Source organism: Lepisosteus oculatus, unplaced genomic scaffold (assembly GCF_040954835.1).
Source record: "Lepisosteus oculatus isolate fLepOcu1 unplaced genomic scaffold, fLepOcu1.hap2 HAP2_SCAFFOLD_45, whole genome shotgun sequence".
NCBI classification, from domain to species: Eukaryota; Metazoa; Chordata; class Actinopteri; order Semionotiformes; family Lepisosteidae; genus Lepisosteus; species Lepisosteus oculatus.
This window is the reverse complement of record NW_027167988.1, coordinates 808,570-831,912: the sequence shown is the minus strand read 5'-3', so window position 1 is coordinate 831,912 and position 23,343 is coordinate 808,570. Positions and strand designations below refer to the sequence as shown.

Here is a 23,343-nt window from a genome sequence, read left to right as displayed (position 1 = left end):
CCTCGATGATTGCAAGCCGTACAGCCTCCGCTATGCTTCCCAGGTGGGATGAGGTTTTGGAGTTGGTATGCAGTGTTTTGTTATCTCCAAACATTATGCTGTGCACATTTACCAACAAGTTCAACTTTTGTCACATCTGTCCACAGAACATTGTTCCAGGAGTTGCTGTGGAACATCCATGTGGTCTTTAACAAACTTGAGAGGGGCAGTGGTGGTTTTTTTGGGGGGGAGAGCAGTGGTTTCCTCCATGGTGACCTCGCATGATCACCACTCCTGTTCAGATCAAATAATATGCTTGAGAAATTTCATTCTGGTTTCTGAAACTGCATTAACAAGAGTCGTAAATGATATTCTCTTAGCTACTGATGCGGGGAATGCAACAGTGCTTGTGCTTCTAGATCTTAGAGCTGCCTTTGACACGGTTGACCTCTCTGTTTTGTTACACAGGCTTGAGTTTGAGGTTGGCTTATCTGGAACCGTCCTTCAGTGGTTTACTTCACATTTTACTCATCGTTTTCATTATGTTCAAATATCTAATAATTGTACTGCTTCATCAATGTCACCAGTTCAATTTGGGGTACCAGAAGATCAGTGCTGGGACCAATATTGCTCTCTCTCTCTACATGCTGCTGCTAGGTAGGATAATATGAAAAAATAATATGAACTTTCATTCATATGCTGATGACACTCAAATAAACATTTTGTTTACACCAAACAACAACTCTTCTATTATCAGTTTAGTTAAATGCATTAAGGAAGGAAATACTTGGATGTGTGAAAACTTTTTGTTACTCAACTCTGAGAAAAATGAGGATCTGTTGATCGGAGGCAACAATACTGATAAGACTACTATAACTTCAGCACTTAACTCAGAGGATTTAAACATTTGCCTCAAAGAGACAGCATGTAACCTAGGCGGCATATTAGACACAAGGCTCTTAACAACTTGCATTGTTAAGTGCCTTGGGACAACCTTGTTGTGAAAGGCGCTATATAGAAATACATTGATTTGAATTGAATTGACAATGTAAAATGTTGTGTGTGTTGTTTGTTAAACAAGACTGTCTTTATTTATCAAAAAATAAAAGGAATTTGCTAGGAATGCAAACGTTAGGTTGCGCTTCTTCATGCTGCATCGTCGGCATGAGTGGAGCTTTTTAAACATCTGTACTTACTGTGCCCCATAAGAAATCGTTTGTCCCCGTTCAAAAGAGATTGTGCGATGTCCTGCAGTGTTCGCAAAGAAAACCTTTGACAGTTTGAAAAGAGGAATTTATTCTGCTTCCTGTGTGTGCAGTAGTTACAAAGTTGAACGTCTTTACACGATTTGCTGCAGTTTTCAGTGGGCGGGCTTTGTCAGATGGCTTGGAAAAACGCACTGTGTTTCGGCTTGGGAAACATCATGAGAAGTGTCCTGCATGTTTTCTGTGTATAGCTGTCTTTTAACGCATACAGAATTCATTCGAAATCATTGATTTCTCCAATTAACAAGGGTCCCTTAAAGGATGAGTCAAAGTAACGTCTAATCGGATTAGTTTCCTTAGAGCTGGTTCAGAGTTTCCTCAAGAGTTTACCTTACACAGATGCGCAAAGAAGAATGTTGGGGGTGCACGCTTCAAGGTGCCTTACAGCTGTAGGGAGTGATTCGAGATGATTCGTGGCGTGTGCTCGTTCCCATATACCGTACGCCCCGGGGTGCAGTGCTAGGATGACGTACAATACCGCTTGGGCACATAACGGCGTTATATGCAAGTGCGGGACGTGAGGGTTTTCGTTTGTTCATTTTGTTTTGCTCTGCTTTGCTTTCTTTCATGGTCAAGAGGCGTAAGGTAAGTCGTAATCCAGGGAGAACACTGGTGGCAAACAGTCCAAGGTGAGAGGCGAGGTCCAAAGTCAAAAAGGCAGAAGGGGAGTCCAATATCCAGAATAAACGAGGTAATGGAAAAAACGCCAGGAAGAGCTCTCAAGGAGTAGACTCAATACCAGCGGGAAGCAGGTAAAGATGGTAAAAATAGCACTGCGTACCGCACGGTGGAGTGTGTGCAGGTGGGTTAACTCGTGCGGCGGCGTTTGTTAATAATCACCCGCTGCTGGTGCTGTTTAGATTGCTTAAGAGTTGGTCTTAACTGCCTGGCGGTCATGACAAGCTCCTCTTTAAGCTGTGGTTTAGTTTTGCATTCATGTGTTTCTAGAGCAGTTATTTATGGGGGTGGGTGGGTCTTTCACAGAGGCTCAGGACAAATCCCCTGCATGAAAGTCTACTGTGTGCGTTCAAACAGTCACAGGTCAAGAGCCAGGCAGGAGGACAATGGACAGAAGAAGCAACGAACTAAAAATAAAAGAACGAATATGAAAAAGCCACCATCTTTTTCTTTTTGACATTTTCCGACTTTCATGCAAGCCAGGACAAAGTTGCTCGTAGCTACTTGTGGATTCAAATACTCTATCGAGTGCTTTGATGAGTTTTTGCAATTTGATTGTCGTCCTGTCAGCCTGTTTCTGTTTTTCTTTTCAATCTAGTGATGGAAAGTAAGAGGGAAATGATGGAGCAATCAATAACTGCTCCGGAAAAATGGCAGAAAGAAATGGCCCGTCACTAAGGACATTTGTGAAGCAGAGGAGTGACATCACCACAAAGGCGACACATTCTGCTGATGGTTTTGGTGAATAATGATTGAGGCGCGTTAAGAGAAAGGTAGCTGTGTCAGCATGCGTAGGCTGCAAAGGATAAAGCAAAGGTTTACTCCATGCTGAAAAGAGAAGAAAAGAAGCACAACGTTTCGGCTGTGGAGTCTTCTGTGCCATCTACTTTAGCGATGGTGATGATGTTTACATTGGAAAAACTGAGACACGCATACTGGAGGGGCTTGAACCACCAACTTTTCAGCACCACAGAGTCTGACAGTCTTTTGTGCGCCCTACATTTGCAGGTTTATGGTCAAAGAAAACAATCACTTGCGCTTCTTGCAGCCGGCAATCTTTTTCCACTGACAACCAAGAAATGGATTTCATCTTTCACAAGCTGTATGGATTTCTTCAAAAACAAGTTATTCCAGAAAGGAAATGAATTCTTGCATTAAACTGAACCAAGCTGTACATGTTTGTCTGAAATGAGACATTCGGCACAACAAGACACGGAGAGAGGCACCGCTGGTATTCAGACCCAGGATCGCCTGCTTACTAGGCAGGCACTTTAAGCCACTAGGGAACAGCGCCAGCGGAGCACCGCGCTTTTACAGACACTTGGATTTGGGTTTTTTTCATTTATGTTTGTGGACCTTCACCATTTGAGGAAGTGAGTTAGATAAGAAAGTTACAGGTATGGTGAGCAATGACTAACAAAGGCACGTACTGCGTATTCCTTACAGAAGAGTAAGCAATTTGTTCTAAAAAACACCGGCTAAAGTCCAACATCGTTAGCAATCTTATTACTTAAATAGAATAAACATCAATAAACTGTAAGGTGCTGGTACATGCGAGTAGATTTGATCTTCTATTAAACAAAAATGCAATTACAGCTCTAAAAAGGTCAACCTAGACTTCTGTAACAGATCTGTTCAGGTCATCGCTGTTCCTCTGACCTTGTGAGTCTTTGGAATTTTAAAAGTGTATTTTGCTTGCCTTTCATGTGGTCTGTGTACAAGTCACTGTGGCGTATGCGGTCCTACACAGCCTTGCTATAGACGTGACGAGCCTCCGCTATGTTGCAATGGAGAACAGGTTCAGTACGGAGCTGCTGAGAAAATTCAGCTGGAAAGCTTGTTGCAGAAAAGCATCGTTATCTGCGTCCAGCTGCAAAGCGTCACTCGTGGGTGCTGAAGAATCGATTTCACAGGCTGCGGGTATAGGCGATTTAGAGTGTTAAAGGTCCCAGCGAAAACAAAACAGCGCTGGTCCTTTTTCATGCACGCACGAGAGCAAATGCAAAGGATTTGAACCTGCGCAGGGAGACCCAAACAGATTTCAAGTGTGTTGCCTTAACCACTCGGCCACGATTACAGTAAGTACGCCAGCTGTTGGCTTCTTGCTACAATCGAACAAGGAGTGCAAGGCGGCGGCGGCAACTTTTTTCAAGTTCGCTCTCCGTTTAAGAAACCTTTTACGCCATACGTGTAAGCAGACACACACCTCAGAGTACTTAAGGGTGGCTTCAAGTTGGAATGATAAAGTCTCCCCGTTCGGACATGAAAATAGAACTTTCTTAGACAGAAAGAAATCAACAACGGAGACATGTGGATGACGATTTCAGTCACTGCACTTTGAATAGCATTTTTACTCGAGTTACAGGAGATGCACGAATGGCCCTTGACCTACGCTCTTACGAATGACTTGGAACATTCAAAGAGAACAGCCCTCAAGTCCTGCGGTTTATTATAATGCTGTTGCGTGTCGAGGCAGTATTTGACTCCGTCCTACCGTTGAGACAGGGGGCGTACTGTAAATGAACTGCACCTGACAGCTTTAGAAAAACACCTGGGCTCAGTACGGTGCTGAGAGCTCAGCGTTGCTGTTGTTCTTATTAGCACGCACTGCATCGGCTATGACCCGAACTTTTCAATTATTCCGATCAGTAAGTCAACACGTAGTCCACATGAAAGGTAGAAATATTCTCTTGTCTGTCTCATGTTTTTATAGAACTGAATGTCCCTGACAATGTACTGTTAGTTTTAATTGAAGAACGGCATCTGTGTTCAAATATACCAGAAAAGTTTACGTAACTGCTCATGCAACACTCAGTTGTAATTAATCAAGAAATAAAGTCGAACAACAGCTGCGAGATTGATTCTGAACGTATGAGATTGCAGCGCCTTTTACTTCCATTGACAAATGATAGATATTCGAAGAGAGATCCTTCAGACCAGCAAGCAAACCCACGGCTATTTCGGTTTTCTATCTAGGCAACGTTGGTGTCTGCAATAGCATACATGAAAGCGTGATGCAATTTCTGTGGCTACATTAGTTGCACGTCATGCACAGTAAGAGTGTTTCTAACACCAAATACAAAGTCAACAATTAGCGATCACGCCTTCTCCTCAGTTAACCCACTGAAACCCTTGCTGTTAACAGTTCTTTACTGCGTGCTTTACGAGCACCTACATATTGTGTCGGTTCTTTCAGCTTTATTCATTACGTTTTCAAAGGCATAAGTAGAGCACCAGAGGTGCGAACACAAAGTGTGTGGTTACTTGAAGAATTGATTTCCATGGCAGCGGGGACAATTGATTTAGCGTTTTTATAGCACGAGGAAAGGAGAAGCAGCACTACGCCTTTTCCGCGCAGGCACAAAGCGACGTGCGGCAGACGCCGTAGTCTGCAGGATTCGAATCTGCACGGGGACTCCCCAATGAATTTCGAGTCCATCACCTTAACCACTCGGCTACGACTACAGCGAGCTCGCCGCTGCCGCATTCCTCCTATAATCTAACACGGAGTGCGAGGTGGCTGCGGAAACCTTTTTAAAGTCGCTCTCCGTTAAAAAAAAAATACCTTTCACAAGATTCGTGCCGGCAGACAGACACGCCTAAGAGGGTTTAAGGCTGGCTTCACGTTCAAATGATAAAGTCTCCCCGTCCGGATGTCAAAATGCAACTTTGGCAGACAGAAAAAACATCAACAAACCACAAATGTGGACAAGGATTTTACAAGCTGCACCACACTGCACTTTCAAAAGCATTTACATTCGTGTTAGCCGAAGGGATTGCCTTTGATTTGCGCGCTTACGAACGCCATGGAAAACGAAACAAAACTAAAGCCCTCAGCTCTTGCACTTGATTATAATGCTGTTACGTGTCGAAGCAGTAATTTACGTCATCCTACCACTGCAACACGGGGAATAGAGGGAAATGAGCACACGCTACGAATCGTCTCAATCACTCCCTAGAGTTGTAAGGCGCATTGAAGGGTGCACTCCCATCATTAATCGTTGCGCCTCTGTGAAAGGAAAGCTCTTGAACAGTCTTTGAAACAGCTCGGATGAAACACTTGATTGCTTCCATGTGCATCTGGAGCCCATTTCTTATTTTCACTTCACGCCGCCCAAAGCATTTCTAAAACAGGAGATTCGCGTTTGGGAATGCTCCCTGCCCTACAAATAAAACAGGTCTACGGGCTGAAACCTGCTCCACGGAAAACAGTTCTGTTGCGCTTTTGATCACATAACACCCAAAGGGGCTTCTTTGGAGCTGGATTCCAACCAGCATCCTAAAGTTTCTTGGCGGTACCATTTACAGTCCTCTATTCGGTCGACAAGGGACAGAAGGGGGCAGCTTTCCTCACACATAGAGTGCAATGTACTGTAGTGTTCCCGTTCATTGAATTTCTCAGTTCTGCATCAGACCTCTAACTCGTTTCCTTAGCTTGGATTTAAGCCACGAAGCAGGCTTCTAGTGTATAAACGTCTAGAGGAATCACAAACTATTTGAGAGGCCATCATCCCAGGGGGAACTGACAAAGTCTATCCCTAAACACCTAGCGCAGTCTCTCGAGAGACTGTCAAAAATCGCTTTCTCCGTTTCTCCGTGCAAGTAAGTGAAAACGCGGTCTCAACCCAGAGCCACTTGGCAGCAGCGGCACGTAAATACTGGTACTGCCACTGCTCGATACCGACGTTAGCCTACTATACCTTCTTCAGCCACCGCTAGAAAATGTATGGCTCTAGTACCAGAGCAAACAACAGGAGGGCCAACGTCGAACAGGCACACATATCAGACATGGAAAGCGACAAGAACGGGATTTGAACCCATGCGTGCAGAGCACAATGGATTAGCAGTCCATCACCTTGGCCACTCGGCCACCTCGTCGAAACTTGTTGGGTAACGCGCTCCTGTCTAGTAAACAGGAGATCCTGGGTCCGAATCCCAGCAGTGCCTTCTTTGTTCTGTCTTCTCTAACAGAACTGGTCCTTACGGACAACCGCCTACGGCTAGACTTAATTAAATACAAGTATTCATTTCCTGTCTTTAACGCGACTTGTTTTTCTTAAAATGGATGCAACTTGCAAAACATGAAATACAAACCTGGCTAATCAGCGCTAGCGGCAGGCAAAAAAAAAAGAAGTCAGCAATGTTTTTTTTCTTTAACCTTAACCCTGCTAATGGAGAAGAGTTAAACGACCGAGTCTATGCAGCTTAAACGGTGCGCACGTCAGGTTCTTAGCTGAAAGGTTGGTAAATCACGCTCACCCCAGTCCTTAATCTTTTAAAGAGGATACAAAATTGAACCTAGTCGCCACATCACATACATCCTGTTCATTGATAAAAAGGTAACATCTATCCTCGCTCCAGAGTAAATCTTACGTTGAGGGCATAGTTTTTTTCACTTTACCGTGAGTCGGGCTCGGCTGCACAGAGGAGAGAGCAGAGCAATGAGGTCACGGGGACAGGGGAGTCACACGCTGGCGGTTTGAATACGCGGAAGATCACTGAGGGATCCACAGTATATGGACCCTCCGTGCGCCATCAGTCCACACTCCGGACTCTGAATCCTGCCATCCGAGTTAAGATCTCGGCGGAACCTGAGGCGCAGTTCCTTCTTAAAACGTAATCTGTTGAGCATTTCTAGAATCGTACTTGTATAGATGCAGCCTTTAATGTGTTGCTAGGTTAAAATTGATGACTTCTTGTATTTCAGTAGGCAACTGCCCTCTTTATTTCGGATTGAATTTCTTTATTACAGGGGCGCTTTTATGAAGACAGAGTCATGTTCAGGTACTTTGGTTGATGGAGGAAGCTCATTTCGGACTCTGTGATCTGCTCACCTGGAAAGGTCTGCTATACTACTACAAGAGAGAAGTAGAGTCTGGAAGAAGGGACAATTTTATGATGCTTTGGAAGATAATGTTTTTTTTTTCTTATACTGAAAATGAAAGGTAGGTGTTTATATATGGACTCAGTCTTTGGAATTTGTATATATATATATTTCAGTGATCCCTCAGCCATTCCTTCTGTATTGTAATTCAATTTCTCTTTTAAAATTCCTTCCCCACTTCTAGGACCTGCAGTTGCTGAACTCCACAATGGCTTCTATTGGAAAGTCTGTGACTGAGACCAAGTAAGTGTTCACTTTTTTATGAAACCATTATTTATTTTGGAGCAATGAGCAATTCTTATATAAATGCAATAAAATCATTATGCTCAAACTATGAGAGAGAATTTTAAGGATAATTTAAGAAATCAGTCTTAGCTTGTTTCTATACACAGATGGTATTATTTATTTTCAAAGGAAACCCGTGAGGATTCCCCTGGTGTGCAAGATGTGCCTGAATACTTTTGATCAGCTTCCTGCTCACTTGAAGAGGGCATGTATGAAGCACGCCACGGCAGAAGAGATCAGGATGGCCTCTCAACAGGCGAGGGAGGACATGATGAATCACCTGAAGAACGGGGTCATCGTGGATTACCACAGAACAGAGATCGTGTCTGGTGAGGCAAACAGGATAGTGGTTGTAAGACTGCTAGAGTCCTTGGGCCTTTTTGTACACGGGAAGCCTGAAGACACATCGGCAAGGTGAGATATTTTTAATCTGTAAGGCTTCTGTAGTTTCTTTTTGAAATCATTGTTACAACATATTATGTAAAAGCATGTTGAAAAGAATCTACCTGCATTCCAGCGGCCCTGAGCAAGAGGCCGCTGTCCAGGAGGAAAAGATGCCAGAGGCTCCTCTAGAAACTGAAACAGAAGCGGATAAGGAAGGGGAAGATGTGAGCTCTGAAGAACTCTATCAGCAGTAAGACTTTTTATTTTTCAGATGTATCTTTTTTTACTAAAATTCTAATTTGTCTTATAGGTATAAAATGTTTAAGCCGGTGTTTTATATCCTTACAGGCCCTGAGTAGTTAAAAAGTATCAGCAGGCCGGAAGAGAGTGGCCCAAGCTGGACTCTATAGAAAGCACTCCCTGGATGCTCCTCTCCTGATTGGATTCAAACAGTACCTTACCAAGGATCTGGGAGTGGCAAATTATTCTCAGGAGGTATTTATTTTTTAAAGGCATTAAAAATTAAGCAATGGTATATTCATTGTAAATGTTTTTATTTCTTAGCTTAAAATTCACACATGTGAAATGATGTCAGGCATAAACATCATGACTCTATATTTCCTACCTGAATCTATTCTACTTAAATTATTACATTATACACAATTTGAGTTCATTTTAAAAAGTAAAAGGTAATGAAAGGAATGCATTTTTATAAGAAAGATAATACCGATATGCATGTGATAATCTTCCTTATATCATGTAGTGCGTCATTTGGACACTTTGTGGGCTTGAAATACAAAGAAAATCATGTTCTATGGTACAAGATAAATACCAAACTTAAGCTTTTATTTTAATTAGATTTGTTTATAAAGCATAAGCAATCATTTATTACATCGCTTCTTGAATTAAATCTTTTGACAAGAGGTAAGACTTCTATTTTACATTTAAACCCATGTTTAGGTGTGTTTTTTAGATTTAACTGAACCAATTTCTGTGTGTGATAATGTCCTTGAATTCTGACAACATCACACTAAATTACATGATATAAAACAGCTAATGTTTCTAGAGATAAAGTTTCTGGGATGCTTCTAATTACTTTTTATTACCAGGGACAGTTTAATTCACCTTGTACAGTACTGAAAGACCAAGATGCTTTTTTTAAAAGTTATTTAACATTTTATAGAACTTTGTCTACTATGGCAACATGATGAGCTTGGTGAAACTTGGAAAAATACTGCTTGGCCACTTATCTTAAGATAAAGATAGGATAAAGGTTTATCTTTTGCACCTACCTGACCCCCAGGGAAGGCCAATGCTTTCTAAGTTGATGGTTCCCTACAGTAGACTGTACCTTATCTTCAAAGGTAATGTATATTGACCCAAATCAGTTTTGGAATCCAATCTACTGACGAGATGGAGCACATCCTTTTTTCAGGATTTTAGCATCATACGTTTGGTATATTTAGTCCCTAATGCTGAAAGAAATGATCATAGAACATTTGGACACTTTGTGGGCTTGAAATACAAAGCAAATCATGTTCTATGGTACAAGATAAATACAAAACTTAAGCTTTTATTTTAATTAGATTTGTTTATAAAGCATAAGCAATCATTTATTACATTAATATATGTGAAAATAACATTTAAGCATCATACGTTTAGTATATTTAGTCCCTAATGCTGAAAGAAATGATCATAGAACATGACATCTAACCTTACCTGTGGCGTCTTTAATCCCTATTGCTCAATGCACGGTGAAAGCATTGCATACATGTGTCTGACAATGAGGAATGGGCCCCTGAGACAGTCATTTGCATGTTTCACAAACGATCGTATATTACTAGAGATTCTGTTTGGGATTTGAATGTGCATTCGGACAGCAATCCCTTTCAAGAAATGATATGTTCTGGATGAGGTCAAAGGTGATGGAACACTGTATTTAGGATGTGTTTGCAGTGATTGTGTGTCTCCTGCTTCAACGCAGTGATATATAGATGTGCTCCTGTAATTTATTGGTTCATGCCCAGGGCAGTAAGCAGTCTGAGGATTTATTTCCAGACGGCATAGAGCAGTGAAGCAGTGAAGTAGTGCAACACACTGGATCATTATATTATTAGAATCTATTCTACTTAAATTATTACATTATGCACAATTTGAGTTCATTTTAAAAAGTAAAAGGTAATGAAAGGAATGCATTTTCATAAGAAAGATAATACCGATATGCATGTGATAATCTTCCTTATATCATGTAGTGCGTCATTTGGACACTTTGTGGGCTTGAAATACAAAGAAAATCATGTTCTATGGTACAAGATAAATACAAAACTTAAGCTTTTATTTAAATTCGATTTGTTTATAAAGCATAAGCAATAATTGATTACATTAATATATGTGAAAATAACATTTTAGCATCATATTATTACATACAGGTCTCTAGCTTCAACACAGTGCTATATATATATATGCTCAGTGATTTATTGGTACATGCCCAGGGCAACAATCAGAATGAGGATTTATTTCCAGACGGGCTACAGGTAGTGTTGTGAAATACTTCAACACACTGGATCACAGATTTAGACCCCCTGCACTCTTACTCCTTAAAAACCAAAGAAATGAAGATATGTAGCAATCACATTGTAACAGGGGTGACAGTGACTTAATGCTTATACTAGTGGACTTCTGGTACCTTTAGGGTACGGTGTTCCCTGAAGGGCTCTCAAACCCCGCATTTCAAATGCCTAGCTGTATCGCTGATGTGTTGCACCTCAGAATCACTTTTAAACCTTACCTCTGGTATCTTTAATCCTTATTGCTCAACGCATGGTGAAAGTATTGCATAAATGTGTCTGAAAATGAGCAATGGGCACCTGAGAGACTCATTTGCCTGTTTCACAAATGATCATATTTGACTAGAGATTCTATTTGGGATTCAGTTGTGCATTCTGACAGCAATCCCTTTAAAAAAACGATACATTCCGGATGAGGTCAAAGGTGCAGGAACACTGTTACTTGTTCCTTTATAACCCGGTTATTGATGTCATTAACAACATTAATCCCAAACAGAGCTGTTGGACTCCCTCCTCTGGCCGTTTTCCACCAGTTGATTATTTCATCAACCAATGCACTAATCAAGCTCCCAAGGCACTCTCTATACCCAGTAAACATAGGTCTAACCTCACCCAAGGAGAAAATCAGGCGCTCCAGTCTCTCCGCAACAGGGATGATATCGTCATCAAACCAGCGGACAAAGGAGGTGCTGTTGTGGTGTGGGTAAGGATCTATATATCTTTGAAGCCTCTAGACAACTAACTGACACTTCTGCCTACCTCCCTCTCCAACAGGACCCTACCACTGACTACCAAAAGGAAGTGGTATCCACCATTTCCCTTCTTATCAGCAGTAACGAGCTCCCCCAGGAGGCGAACCGGCTCATCATGGAACATCCACAGGTATCTCAATTTTACCTCCTCCCCAAAATCCACAAACCTGACACCCCTGGACGCCCCATCGTATCAACATGTAACTGTCCAACTACTTACATCTCAGCCTTTCTCGACAGCCTCATGAGACCGCTGGTTGAAGATCTTCCCTCATACATCAAAGACACCAACCACGCGCTCCAACTTTTCAATGATTTCCAATTTCAGGGTACCGAATGCCACATTTTTACCATGGACATCACATCTCTGTACACCGTCATTCCCCATAATGACGGCCTTACAGCCCTCAAGCACACGCTGGACAAACGCACAGTGCTTGATCCACCCACCCACACCCTGGTACGCCTTGCAGAATTGGTCCTCACACTGAACGCATTCTCTTTCAATAATCTTTTTTACCAACAGGTCAGTGGAGTGGCCATGGGCACCAGAATGGGACCCAGCTATGCCAACATTTTTGTCAGCTGGGTAGAAGAACGCTTCTTCGCTTCTTACACTGGCTATGTCCCTGACCTCTACAAGTGATATATTGATGACTGCGTCGGTGCCGCCACATGCTCCAGCGATCAGCTTGAGTTCTTCCTGCACCATTTCACCAACTTCCACCCGTCCCTCAAATATACGGTTAACATATCTTCCACCACTCTTCCGTTTCTAGACATCCACTTGTCTATCAACTACCCCCGACTGTCCACTTCAGTTTATTACAAACCCACGGATTCACACAGCTACCTCCTGTACAGCTCATTTCACCCCAACCATACTAAAAACTCTCTTCCTTTTTCACAGTTCCTTAGGTTACGACGACTATGCAGCGATGACATCGACTTCGAGAACCAAGCCCTCGAAATGTACTCATTTTTCATCAACAGAGGATACCCCAGCAGTGTGATTGACAGGGCCCTTGCCCGAGCCAAAAACACCCCCTGGACCATCAACCCGATCAGGAACTCCCGCCGTAACAACCGCATTCCTTTGGTGCTTTCCACCCTAACACACCTCCTATCCCCAGGACCATTAACCACAACTTTTCCATCCTACAGGATGATCCCTCCATTGGGGCCCTCTTTTCTGATCGCCCTATCATCTCATATCACCGACCACCTAATCTGCGTAACCTCCTTGTTCACAGCTCCCTTGACCGCCCTCAACAACCATCCACACCAGGCACTTTCCCTTGCAACAGAGCTCGTTGTATCACCTGCAAGTACACAGCCACCACCACACTCATTCAAGGCCCCTCAGGACAATTCCGGATCACCCAGACAGCATCTTGTACTTCCAGCAACCTCATTTACTGTATCTCTTGCAGTAAATGTCCAGCCATCTACATTGGAGAAACAGGAAGGAGACTCGGAGACCACTTCAGAGAACACGTCAGGGCTGTGAAGATTAAAGATCTCTCCAAGCCCATTGTTTCTCATTTCACCTCTGACGGCCCCGACCACTCTAATCTCTCCGTCTGTGTTCTCAAAAACGGTTTTCGGAACTCATACATCAGAAAGACCACCGAAACTAAAATTATTCTGCAGCTAGGATCACACATTCTCCCTTCCCTTAATGACAGACTACTGTTCTTTTAAATTTTCTCCATTCATTGGAAGTTTCATTTCACACCTCTCTGCACCCATTCTGACTTCACACCTCTTGATTGGCCTCTCTTTCTGTCCCCTGCTCCCGTCTCTCACTCCTCCACCCTCCCAACCTTTGTTCTCCCGCTACTTTACCTCTGCCTACTGCCCTGTCTCTCTCACACCTGAAGAAGGCTCCATGGCCGAAACGTTGTGTTCTCTTTCTTCTTTTTTTCAGCATGGAATAAACCTATTACTTGTTCCTTTGCAGCCTACGCATGCTGACGCAGCTACCCACCTGAACTACACTGTATTTAGGATGTGTTTGCAGTTATTCTGTGTCTCTAGCTTCAACACAGTGATATATATATGCATGCTCACTGATTTTTTGGTACATGCCCAGGGCAATAATCATTATGAGGATTTATTTCCAGATGTGCTAGGGGTAGTGTTGTGAAATACTTCAACACACTGGATCGCAGGTTTAAACCCCCTCCACTCTTACTACTTAAAAACCAACAAATGCAGATATGTAGCAATCATATTGTAGCAGACACTCATTTGCCTGTTTCACAAATGATCATATTTTACTAGAGATTCTGTTTGGGATACGGATGTGCATTCTGACAGCAATCTCTTTCAAGAAATGATTTTACCTTTTCGCGGCTTTGCCCTCTTGCCTCTTTGGACAATATCTCCATCATGTGGTCGTTGTTGGTAATGTCTTCTTATGCCCTTTTTTATTTCAATTCTCTATTGGTTGATTCTAGAATCTCTACAATGGAGTTGAAAACATCAGTTTTATAGCAGACAATATGACATTATTTATAGTCCAATAAGAAACTTATTACCCTGTTTTTAACATAATAACAAATTAAAATTGATTAAAACTAAGTTTGAAACACCAGGGAACATAAAAAATGATTTTTAGGAAAACCATGAGGTTCTCTGTGTCCGATGCCTGCAAGGGGAGAAAGATAGAATCCTTTGATTTTTCAAAATTTGAAAATAAACATCATATAACAACAGCTTTCATTCCTAGGAGTGAAAAATAACCATTTTTCAAGACATATTAGTTTCTAAAACACTACAATAAAGTTAAAAACATCTGTTTTATATTACATTATTTTTTGTGAAATTAGTCATTTTTTGCACTATTTGTAATATAATTTCTAATTAAAAGTGTTTAGAATTAAGTTTGGAACAACAAGGAATACAAAAAAAAAAAGATTTTTAGGAAAACCATGAGGTCCTCTGTGCCCGATGCCTGCAAGGGGAGAAAGCTAGAATCCTACACAGGCTCCTGGAGCTCTGGCCTGGCTAAAGAGGCTGAATTTATCCCCTTCAAAGCTCCATGAAAAATGATCATTTAAAATTTGAAAAAAAAACCATCATATAACATCATACAGATGCAGCCATTCAAAATGCGCGATAAAAACCCACGGTACAGTAACCTACCCACAAGCCACTGCAGGGCACCGGAGGACACCGCGGTAAGTGCTTGGCTGGCCAAAATGACCGACAGGGGCACTCGTGGTGCATTGGTTGGTAGTGAAAAGATTTAATCATTTAATGTCTTTACTGTGCACATTTTAATCCGCTTAGTTTTGAATATTTATATGGATTTTACCACTAAAGGGAAATTTTAGTAGCTGAGCATAAAAAGAAGAGGAGCATAACGCATCTGAAGGTCATAAACAATATTAATTTAGGAACATAAACATTACTGTATGTACATAAACTGTACTGTGTATGGCTGGTCTTGGTAGTTTAAAGAAAAAATACACACCAGTCTTCCATTTCTCCCTAAACATTTTAAGCATGAAAGTTTTATGAAACGGTACCCAAATATGCGATTGCTGTATAGAATGAATTATTTAACACGAACATTAAGCTGTTTACATCTTCCGCCTGAGAACAGTCACCCGTTGCTACCCAACGCAGAAACACAGCCACTAACTAGCAAAGACATTAGCTAGCCAATATGATAAAGAAATAAATGATTATTTTGTTTATTTCTTTTGCACATTTATTTGAACATTTCCATCGATTGTACAAGCACTTGGAAACTGTCCAATCCCTAGTTCATCTGGCATTTTACCGGTCTGGCGCCGGTCTGTGTCTTCTAGCATATAATGCCAGCGAACTCTTGTTTTTTTATGTCCACATTCAAGGGTCCCTTTTTGAACCTGCGAGAAGCATTCTTTCAATGTAACAGATTTACTCCGGGGAAAGGCAGCATGACATTAAGAGTAGCTCAAGCTTTCAGCACCCATATCGGACTGCGTGTATGCAGACACCGCTCAGAATCCCCTGGAAGATTCTCCCTCAATTCCGTTGTGCAGTGCTTTACCTCTTTCAAAAGGCTTCACTTTCCTAGTCACATTCCAAGGCTCATCGAACCCGGGCTGTTTCCTCCAGCGGTATAGTATTGCAGTGAGACAGCACGATGCCTGCAAGACTATGTCACGCTAAACGCCACAGATTGTGTTTGTCCGTTCGTGTCAGTCCTCCTGCAGCCACGGGAAGTGGGACACAAACATGCTGCAATGCTTTCAAGACGTTAGGATTTGTTTGTGCAACATCCGAGAAGAGTACTTGTGGCTTGAATGTGAACTGTACGTGCCCGCCCCCTTTCCTCTGTAGTGCATGAGTTCCTCCCGGCATGCCCTTCGTCATTGTTCTGTCATCTTGTATTTAAAGGGTTGTATTTCTGCTGCTGAAAATAAGCAACGGTTTTCTCACAACGCCCTTTGTTCCCGACGGAGCCCTTGTCTGTCATGAAATTCTTCAAAACCTCAAGCTAGAAGAAGAAGACGACAAATATGAAGCGTTACAGCAACAACATGCCATGAGACGATTGATAACGATTTCCATAGGATCCCCGCGGTTGCCTGGCAACCGTCAGCTTTGCGCATTGGCAGTATCGTAGCCTGTGAGGTTTAGCCGAGGCGCGATTATTGCTAGTTGAAAACTTTTCCCAATACCCCGCTTCCGCCGGTTTGCAATACAATCGGTGAAAGCAATTTTTGACAGTCTCGTCAGAGCGTGACATAGTCTTGCAGGCATCGTGCTGTCTAACTGCAATACTATACCGCTGGAGGAAACAGCCCGGGTTCAATGAGCCTTGGAATCTGACTAGGAAAGTGAAGCCTTTTGAAAGAGGTAATGTCGACGCTTTTTTAACAGAGCACCAAAAAAGCGTCTTTTTTGAAGGCCTGGGTACTGAGCATTGATGGTTCAGTGGTAGAATTCTCGCTTCCCACGTGGGAGGCTCTGGTTCGATTCCCAGCCAAAACAGTGGCTTTTGCAGCGAGCGGCTCCATCACTTGCATCCCCTTGCAACTCGCAACTGAAAACCCACTGAAGCTAAGCATTTGTTAGCCAGGTCAGTACCCGGATGAGGGTGAGCTACAGGGAAAAACAAAGTTTCCAGCTGGAAGCGGTGTTAATGGTTCCGGCGGGGGGGCGCTCACCCTGAGGTCTGTGCGGGTCCCAATGCCCCAGCATAGTGACGGAGACGCTGTGTTGTAAAAGGGCGCTGTCTCTTGGATGAGATGTAAAACCGAGGTCACAGCGCTCTGTGGTCATTAAAAATGACCACCAAAACCTTTGACAAATGCTCTTGGTAATTGATGGTCTTCAATAATGCTTCTCCTTTAGGTACATTTTAAATCAGCTGAAAAATGCTGTGAAATGGGGGGTCACTTCACGCCAGTGTAGGATTTGGGTTACAAGAACCATGAAACTGCACGAGAAAGCCCGTACACTGAATTACACGGCTTTCTATTCAAAGGAGGGCAAAAGAAATTCCCTGAGTTCGATTTTTTGCAGCACAGAGAGGATTGCTGTCGTGAGGCTGGTTAGCTCAGTTGGTTAGAGCGTGGTGCTAATAACGCCAAGGTTGTGGGTTCGATCTCCGTACAGGCCAGGTCCCTTTCTCCTCTCTTACAAAAGCTGTTAGGTTCCTTTCCGTGGTGAGATGGGTTGTCATGCAACCCTACCACATAGTGCCGACAGACAATTAAATGACAAAAAAGAAGAGAGTTAAAGCAGCTGGAAAGGTTTTCTTACAACTTTTGAGCTGACACAGTTTTGGAAAATGTTTTTTTCACGCTGCACTGTACCACATAGGCAGCCAAGAGTCTCCAAAACAAAACAGAATTGACAGTCATATAATGTCCATTAACCCCGGTTTTAAACACAGCATCATGTCTGCCATCATAAGAATATGAGTCCAATATTTTAGAATATAGTCAGAATGTCTTCTAACCTTACCTGTGGTGTCTTTAATCCCTATTGCTCAATGCATAGTGTACGTACTGCATACATGTGTCTTGAGAATGAGGAATGGGCCCCTGAGAGAAATTATACGTTCTGGATGAGGTCAAAGGTGCTGGAACACTGTATTTAGGATGTTTGCAGTGATTGTGTCTCCTGCTTCAACGCAGTGATATATAGATGTGCTCCTGTAATTTATTGGTACATGCCCAGGGCAGTAAGTAGTCTGAGGATTTATTTCCAGACGGCATAGAGCAGTGAAGCAGTGAAGTAGTGCAACACACTGGATCATTATATTATTAGAATCTATTCTACTTAAATTATTACATTATACACAACTTGAGTTCATTTTAAAAATTAAAAGGTAATGAAAGGAATGCATATTCATGAGGAAGATAATACCGATATGCATGTGATAATCTTCCTTTTATCATGTAAATCATGTTCATCATTACATGATGGGAGCTAAAACAGAAGTTGAGAGAGAGCAAGGACGCCTACAGGAGGAAGGTATAGGACAAGCTGCAAAGGAAAAGCTACAACCCACGACAGCTACTCACCCACCCATCCCACACAGCTATCACTCTCCAACACCTCCGCCATTAACACCTCCAGCACTGAAAGTGCTATGTGCACCATCCACCAGGCCAGGCTGACCAGGCCAGTGCAATACACTGGATCTTTATATTATTAGAATCTATTCTACTTAAATTATTACATTATACACAATTTGAGTTCATTTTAAAAAGTAAAAGGTAATGAAAGGAATGCATTTTCATAAGAAAGATAATACCGATATGCATGTGATAATCTTCCTTATATTATGTAGTGCGTCATTTGGACACTTTGTGGGCTTGAAATACAAAGAAAATCATGTTCTATGGTACAAGATAAATACAAAACGTAAGCTTTTATTTTAATTAGATTTGTTTATAAAGCATAAGCAATCATTTATTACATTAATATATGTGAAAATAACATTTTAGCATCATATTATACATACAGGTCTCTAGCTTCAACACAGTGCTATATATATATATGCTCAGTGATTTATTGGTACATGCCCAGGGCAACAATCAGAATGAGGATTGATTTCCAGACGGGCTACAGGTAGTGTTGTGAAATACTTCAACACACTGGATCGCAGATTTAGACCCCCTGCACTCTTACTCCTTAAAAACCAAAGAAATGAAGATATGTAGCAATCACATTGTAACAGGGGTGACAGTGACTTAATGCTTATACTAGTGGACTTCTGGTACCTTTAAGGTACGGTGTTCCCTGAAGGGCTCTCAAACCCCGCATTTCAGATGCCTAGCTGATGTGTTACACCTCAGAATCACTTTTAAACCTTACCTCTGGTATCTTTAATCCCTATTGCTCAACGCGAAAACTTTACCTGTGGTGTCTTTAATCCCTATTGCTCAATGCATGGTGAAAGTATTGCATAAATGTGTCGGAAAATGAGCAATGGGCACCTGAGAGACTCATTTGCCTGTTTCACAAATGATCATATTTGACTAGAGATTCTGTTTGGGATTCAGTTGTGCATTCTGACAGCAATCCCTTTCAAAAAAGGATACATTCTGGATGAGGTCAAAGGTGCAGGAACACTGTATTTAGGATGTGTTTGCAGTTATTCTGTGTCTCTAGCTTCAACACAGTTATATATATATATATGCTCACTGATTTTATGGTACATGCCCAGGGCAATAATCATTATGAGGATTTATTTCCAGATGTGCTAGGGGTAGTGTTGTGAAATACTTCAACACACTGGATCGCAGGTTTAAACTCCCTGCACTCTTACTCCTTAAAAACCAACAAATGCAGATATGTAGCAATCATATTGTAGCAGAGTGCATCGTTTCCGGCATAGTATGGCAGGGTGTTTTCCGAGTTATTGCACGGATTGGGCACGCCCGCAAGCCAAGAGCCGCAAGCGATGAGCCCGGAGCTGAACGGGCCCCACTGGCTCGTTTGTAAGGCCAGGTGCATTGCCAACCACGATCGGCAGGGCAGAGGCCTTGAAAGCAGCCTGGGCTCCTGCAGCTGTGCAGCCACGCACTCTGGTTTCTCTTCATTTCGTACAAATCTTTCGCCTTTTGCTAAAGATTTCCGTAGAGAGGAGCATGAATGAGTTCCGTGCAATTTTTGTGCTTCCCTGCCTTCGGGTGGTTGCAGCTGGGCTGGTCAAAGAGAGAAAACAAAACCGCTCACAATCACTCTTGTTATGGCGATTGTGGTTGTCTGCTCTGCGAGTCCTCGGTCTCTGCCCGTCTGATTGCCGCTCTCTTCTTTGGGGGGCGGGAAGTGTCCGGCCGCAGGGGATCTTGGGACCTCGCTTTGCAAAGCGGCTTCCCAGAGTGCGTCGTTTCCGGCACAGTGTGGCCGGGTGTTTTCCGAGTTATCGCACGGATTGGGCACGCCCGCAAGCCGAGAGCCGCAGGCGATGAGCCCGGAGCTGAACGGACCCCACTGGCTCGTTTGTAAGGCCAGGTGCATTGCCAACCACGACCGGCAGGGCAGAGGCCTTGAAGGTGGCCTGGGCTCCTGAAGCTGTGCAGCCACGCACTCTGGTTTCTATTCATTTCATACAAATCTTTTGCCTTTTACTAAAGATTTCCGTGGAGAGGAGCATGAATGAGTTCCATGCAATTTTTCTGCTTCCCTGCTTTCGGGTGGGGCGCAGCTGGGCTGGTCAAAGAGAGAAAACAAAACCGCTCACAATCGCTCTTGTTATGGCGATTGTGGTTGTCTGCTCTGCGAGTCCTCGGTCTCCGCCTGTCTGATTGGCGCTCTTTTCTTTGGGGGGCGGGAAGTGTCTGCCCCCACTGCCCCTTTCAAGTTTGCTAAAGACCACGTGGATGTTCCAGAGCAACTCCTGGAACAATGTTCTGTGGACAGACGTGACAAAAGCTGAACTTGTTGGTAAATGTGCACAGCGTTATGTTTGGAGATAACAAAACACTGCATACCAACTCCAAAACCTCATCCCACCTGGGAAGCATGGCGGAGGCTGTACGGCTTGCAATCATCTAGGATCACCCAGGATCTCCTGTTTATTAGGCATAATAAACAGGGCCACTGAACTCCACACTGGCCACTGAACCACAGCAGTGGCTTGCTGGCTTGACATCTCCCAAGAAAAATGTTGAAATCGCATGTGGAACAGGAAAATGACCCTCGAGTACGAGGGAAAAAAAAGAAAAAGATCATCTGGAGCGTGCCAACCCATGTCCGGAGCGTGCCAACCCATGTCCGGACAGCCCAGTTTCCTCGACGAGGTGGCCGAGTGGTTAAGGCGATGGACTGCTAATCCATTGTGCTCTGCACGCGTGGGTTCGAATCCCATCCTCGTTGCTCTGGTACTAGAGCCGTACATTTTCTAGCGGTGGCTGAACATGGTATAGTAGGCTAACGTTGGCTCTGGGTTGAGACCGCGTTTTCACTTATTTGCAACGCAAACGGAGAAAGCGATTTTTGACAGTCTCTCAGAATCACAGTTTGTCATTCCTCTAGACGTTTATACAGTAGAAGCCTGCTTCGTGGCTTAAATCCAAGCTAAGGAAACGGGTTAGAGGTCTGATGCAGAACTGCAAATTCAATGAACGGGAACACTACAGTACATTGCACTGTATGTGTGAGGAAAGCTGCCCCCTTCTGTCCCTTGTCGACCGAACAGAGGACTGTAAAGGATACCGCCAAGGATGCTGGTTGAAATCCAGCTCCAAAGAAGCCCCTTTGGGTGTTATGTCATCAAAAAGTAAGAACAGCGAATCTCCCTTTGATCAAAAGCGCAACAGAACTGTTTTCCGTGGAGCGGGTTTCAGACCCGTAGACCTGTTTTATTTGTAAGGCAGGGCGCATTCCCAAGCGCGAATCTCCTGTTTTAGAAATGCTTTAATGGGCGTGAAGTGAAAATAAGAAATGGGCTCCAGATGCACATGGAAGCAATCAAGTGTTTCATCCGAGCTGTTTCAAAGACTGCTCAAGAGCTTTCCTTTCACAGAGGCGCAACGATTAATGATGGGGGTGCACCCTTCAATGCGCCTTAGGACTCTAGGGAGTGATTGAGACGATTCATAGCGTGTGCTCATTTCCCTCTATTCCCCGTGTTGCAGTGGTAGGATGACGTAAATTACTGCTTCGACACGTAATGGCATTATAATCAAGTGCAGGAGCTGAGGGCTTTAGTTTTGTTTCGTTTTCCATGGCGTTCGTAAGCGCGCAAATCAAAGGCAATTCCTGCGTCTAACAGGAATGATTGAGACAATTCGTAGCGTGTGCTCATTTCCCTCTATTCCCTGTGTTGCAGTGGTAGGATGACGTAAATTCCTGCTTCGACACGTAACGGCATTATAATCAAGTGCAGGAGCTGAGGCCTTTTGTTTTGTTTCGTTTTCCATGGCGTTTGTAAGCACGCAAATCAAAGGCAATTCCTGCGTCTAACAGGAATGTAAATGCTTTTGAAAGTGCAGTGTGGTGCAGCTTGTAAAATCCTTATCCACATTTGTGGTTTGTTGCTGTTTGTTCTGTCTGCCAAAGCTGCATTTTGACATCCGGACGGGGAGACTTTATCATTTGAACGTGAAGCCAGCCTTAAACCCTCTGAGGCGTGTCTATCTGCCGGCACGTATTTTGTCAAAGGTATTTATTTTTTTTAACGGAGAGCGACTTTGAAAAGGTTTCCGCAGCCACGTCGCACTCCGTGTTAGATTAAAGGAGGAATGCGGCGAGGGTGAACTCGCTGTAGTCGTGGCCGAGTGGTTAAGGCGATGGACTCGAAATCCGTTGGGGACTCCCCGCGCAGGTTCGAATCCTGCCGACTACGGCGTCTGCCGCATGTCTCCTTGTGCCTGCGCGGCAAAGGCGAAGTGCTGTTTCTCCTTTCCTGGTACTATAAAAACGCTAAATCGCTTGGCCCTGCTGCCATGGAAATGAGTTCTTCAGATAACCACACATCTTGCGTTCGCACCTCTGGTGTTCTACTTATGCCTTTGAAAACCTAATGAATAAAACTGAAAGAACCGACACAATATGTAGGTGCTCGTAAAGCACGCATTAAAGAACTGTTAACAGCAAGGGTTTCAGTGGGTTAACTGAGGAGAAGGCATGATCGCTAATTGTTGACTTTTTATTTGGTGTTAGAAACACTCTTACTGTGCATGACGTGCAACAAATGTAGCCACAGAAATTGCATCACGCTTTCATGTATGCTATTGCAGACACCAACGTTGCCTAGATAGAAAACCGAAATAGCCGTGGGTTCGCTTGCTGGTCTGAAGGATCTCTCTTCGAATCTCTATCATTTGTCAATTGAAGTAAAAGGTGCTGCAATCTGATACGTTCAGAATCAAACCCGCAGCTGTTGTTCGACTTTATTTCTTGACTAATTACAACCTTTTACTGTCAAGTTTATTGGTACAACTTGAGCTCTCAGCACCGTACTGAGCCCAGGTGTTTTTCTAAAGCTGTCAGGTGCAGTTCATTTACATGAAGGAAATCTCTTACTGGGTACGATTACAATGCAGTAAGTAGCACAGGCTACTTAGGGAGTAGGCTGATGTGTTTAA

At 43.2% G+C, this 23,343-nt stretch overlaps 6 non-coding genes across 6 annotated transcripts; 5 read left to right on the top strand and 1 right to left on the bottom strand.

Moving 5' to 3' along the window:
- Positions 1 to 5,305: 5,305 nt before the first annotated feature.
- On the bottom strand, positions 5,306 to 5,387 carry trnas-cga (transfer RNA serine (anticodon CGA)). Its single transcript has one exon. It is a non-coding gene; the product is annotated as a tRNA-Ser (tRNA).
- An 11,005-nt stretch (positions 5,388 to 16,392) lies between these two features.
- LOC138229487 (U4 spliceosomal RNA) lies at positions 16,393 to 16,534 on the top strand. Its single transcript, XR_011185898.1, has one exon. It is a non-coding gene; the product is annotated as a U4 spliceosomal RNA (small nuclear RNA).
- Positions 16,535 to 19,831: 3,297 nt separating this feature from the next.
- On the top strand, positions 19,832 to 19,945 carry LOC138229589 (U5 spliceosomal RNA). Its single transcript, XR_011185999.1, has one exon. It is a non-coding gene; the product is annotated as a U5 spliceosomal RNA (small nuclear RNA).
- A 393-nt stretch (positions 19,946 to 20,338) lies between these two features.
- Positions 20,339 to 20,452, top strand: LOC138229572 (U5 spliceosomal RNA). Its single transcript, XR_011185982.1, has one exon. It is a non-coding gene; the product is annotated as a U5 spliceosomal RNA (small nuclear RNA).
- Positions 20,453 to 21,048: 596 nt separating this feature from the next.
- Positions 21,049 to 21,130, top strand: trnas-gcu (transfer RNA serine (anticodon GCU)). The gene has a single exon. It is a non-coding gene; the product is annotated as a tRNA-Ser (tRNA).
- A 1,389-nt stretch (positions 21,131 to 22,519) lies between these two features.
- trnas-cga (transfer RNA serine (anticodon CGA)) lies at positions 22,520 to 22,601 on the top strand. Its single transcript has one exon. It is a non-coding gene; the product is annotated as a tRNA-Ser (tRNA).
- The last annotated feature ends 742 nt before the right edge of the window (positions 22,602 to 23,343 follow it).